At 49.9% G+C, this 3417-nt stretch overlaps 1 long non-coding RNA gene across 1 annotated transcript; it reads right to left on the bottom strand.

Moving 5' to 3' along the window:
* Positions 1-203: 203 nt before the first annotated feature.
* LOC119310940 lies at positions 204-2048 on the bottom strand. The gene is made up of 3 exons (XR_005150806.1): positions 1864-2048; positions 1588-1756; positions 204-593 (listed from the first exon to the last, which is right to left on the bottom strand). It is a non-coding gene; the product is annotated as an uncharacterized LOC119310940 (long non-coding RNA).
* Positions 2049-3417: the final 1369 nt, after the last annotated feature.

Raw genomic sequence — 3417 nt, 5'->3', positions numbered from 1 at the left:
CACTACTTAGCCGTGACAGACCAGGCGGTGTGGTGCACGAGCAAACTAGACGAGAAACGCACAACACAATGTGTTAACACCCGCCAAAAACTGACACGGAATACTTATTAGCACGGAGTACTATTAATTTCTTTTCGCTCGTAGGTCGAAACGTCAAAAATTCAGGTAAAACATCGTTCACTTTTCGGGTGATTAGCAACTCGTTGGCGAAGAGCATATAACTGAAGCCCAACAGAAACAAAATGCAGGCATGTGTAGTTAACAACAGCCACAACAACATTTGAATTGAGTTCCTGCCTACCAAAGCTAAGTAGTGGCATGATATCAACGCCACAGTTTTGAACTAGCGGTTACGTAAACTAACAGCCCCATGATTTAACATGCAGTTTACATAGTAGACCAAACAACAATTCAGGGAAGGGCATAAAAGATAGTTCTGGTTGTGCCCAACAACACCACGTTTGATAAACTTCGGCGCTGTTTTCACAACTGGACCATCACCCTTCTCTGCATAAGCACGCACAGACCATTGTAGCGATGTTTTCCTGTTGGGATTCATCTCCCTCTCCTCAGGAGCCCTGCCGATCCTTATCCTGAACAATTGGGTTAGCAACATATCAACAAAAAAAATCAAACAGATACAAAAGTAATAATCATATATAAAAACAAAAATAGATGCAAGTTATTTTTTTGCTCATGGCAAACATATGCACTCCCAACAGTTACCTATAACTAAATTCAGCACAAAGAATAAAACACCTATACCATCAGCTTGGTCGCACGTTCCGCTGAGCCACAAACAAATAATCTTACTACTTTTGGCTGTGTCAAAAACACAGATATAAGACCATCCACAATCCAGAATTACAACTACCTAGGTCTATAGCTGCACATTGACAGTATCTTCATGCCACCAAATAATCCAGTCCTCTTTCTGAGAACACCAGCATCTAAATCCAAATACAGATAATCAACTGTTTGTTCCTTTCAATGCATACACATCACCGGTGCATTATTACAACTGAATCCACACCTTCAGTACATCTGAACCCAGTAATTACAACATCCACTCGAGCATATAAACCGCAAAGATCTATCAAGGATAATAACAGTTTTTCCATCTAACACCACCAACAGAATGCATCATCCCAGTGCTCCCCTAAAAATTAATCATGTACACAAATCCAACCACCATACTATAAAATCCAACCACATGTGCAAAAATCTTCAATCTCCAAACACCTGTGGAGTTTTCAAATCTCGAGTTATGCAAAAAATCCAACTACCCCACTATTAATCAAAGAGCCACTAGGTTAGTGCTAACATCAGTGGCGCTGCAATTCCAACAATCTATATTAATCAAAGAGCTCTACATTTTCATACCCAGAACTCTTTTTTTCGAAAATGATCCACGGCATGTACAACTAGCACACTACCGGAACAGTACAAATATGTGCAGAACATACTATGAATCGCCGCAGAAACCCAAAATCAACTCTTCTGCACACTAGCAACATAAACATGATTCAGATCTAACTTCGCACGGCACTCCAAAGAAGAATTGTGGCAGAGCATCAGCACACTGACCTCCGTTGTCCAGCCACTGGTGGCTTCAGAGCACACCTCGCCCGCTGCAGCCTCCACGCCTGCCTGTGCACCACCGCCGGCGCCAAACGCGACGTTTGGGACACTCATGAAATCCCGTGACGCCACTGGAAAGACGTAACTGTTCCACGGCCAGGGCGCAGCACACATCCTGCATGAATCGAAGCCGAGCCAAATCGGTTAGAAATCCCCAAAATCTGCGGCGGTAAACAGACACCTAGTTCAAGAGAGGGTTGGCCGGAGGGGGAGCATACATACCCGTTGAGCTGAGGCCATTGGTGGAAATCTCGCCGGAGCAGCACAGGCGCCGCCGTTCGCCAGATGGGGATGGGGGTGGAGGAGCCGACCCGCTGCGTGGCTCTGGTTTATTCCACGCAGACACAGGCCGCAGTATCGTCGTGGGGACGCGGGTGACTAGGGCAAGATTCTCTCGCCTGTGCTGTTTCGAACGATAAGTCATGGGCCGCACACAATAGGCCAGTACTAGGCGCCGGTCCGCCGGCGCTAGGTTCGGCCGGTCAGACCCCAGCCGTTCGATCTGGTACAGTACAGCCGTCCAAAAAAATCATTCGCCCCGATCTAGCCTTCCCTTCCGTCTTCTTCCTCCCAACGAATCCCAAATAAAATCCCACGCCGCTGTCCCCGCGGCTCCGCCTTCGTGTGCAGCTCGGCGAGGGGAACGACTGCCGGCCGCCGCGCGCTTGCACCTCTATTCCTTGTAGCCCCTCTGCTGCTCGCCGGAGAACCTTCTCGCTAGTTAATTTTCAGTTACAAGCTCCACCTCAGAGTTGCAACTCCCCCGTCAACGCTCCATGGTTGTGGCACCCAATGTGTCGCCTCCGCCACTCGTCGTCGACCCTCGCTGCGACTGACGACCACCATTAAACGACATTGAGTGGATGTAGCAAAATACATCGTCGGGTAGTAGCAAAAAACACCAACGGTGCCAGCAAGAAAAATTGGTCGCCGGTGTCACAGCTCCGCCACCACGGATGTACCAAATTACCTCGCCGATAGTAGCAAAATTAGACGACGGTGGCAGCAAAAAGAAATTTAGCCGCCAGCGTCGCAGCTCCGCCACCATGGATGTAGCAAATTACCTCGCCGATAGTAGCAAAATCAGACGACGGTTGCAGCAAAAATGTCACCGTCATCGCGGGGGCGCAGGTCCGCCATGATGAATGTAGCAAAATCGTTTGCCGGTTGCAGCTTTTTGCGCCGCTGCTTCCAGCTTTTTGCATCAATGGTTCCAACATTGGCAGCGACGGCGTGGTTGCAGCTCGCGGACCGCCGACCGCCGATTAGCCGCTGTGCAGGTTACAGCTTGCCGACCACCGGATGTAGCACCGCCTGATGCCGGTTGTAGCGCCGCAGCCGTGGGGAGGCAAGAGCTGCGCGAGCACCGCATCAGCAAAGTCGCTCCTCGGGAAAGATTGACGTGCTTGACCACCATGGCTTGCAGTCTGGAGGAAGGGGATTTGGGAGGAAAGAGATGGGGGAAAAACGAGTGGACGCTGTTGTCTTGGGGAAGATAAGACAAAGAAGGAAGCGGTGCGTGTGGGGCCGGAGTGACGTGTTGCATGCTCGATGGCGCAAAGCGCGTTAGCGAGCGAGGCGTCCAGTTTCGGCCGGTTCGCCGATTACAAACTTTTACCCACACAATACGCCTACACATTCCCTAGCCGTATCGCAGGCTGTATTTCACTGCATAGACCTGCCACCCACTGACGGATTGCACATCCCAAGGCTCAAACGGACGCCCATGATACCGGCCTACATGTGGCTCGGCCTCTGAAAATTCGCACTCGCTTT

This window comes from Triticum dicoccoides, chromosome 5B (assembly GCF_002162155.2).
Source record: "Triticum dicoccoides isolate Atlit2015 ecotype Zavitan chromosome 5B, WEW_v2.0, whole genome shotgun sequence".
Taxonomy (NCBI): Eukaryota; Viridiplantae; Streptophyta; class Magnoliopsida; order Poales; family Poaceae; genus Triticum; species Triticum dicoccoides.
Note: the sequence above shows the minus strand (reverse complement) of the source record. Positions and strands in the feature narration are given on the sequence as shown.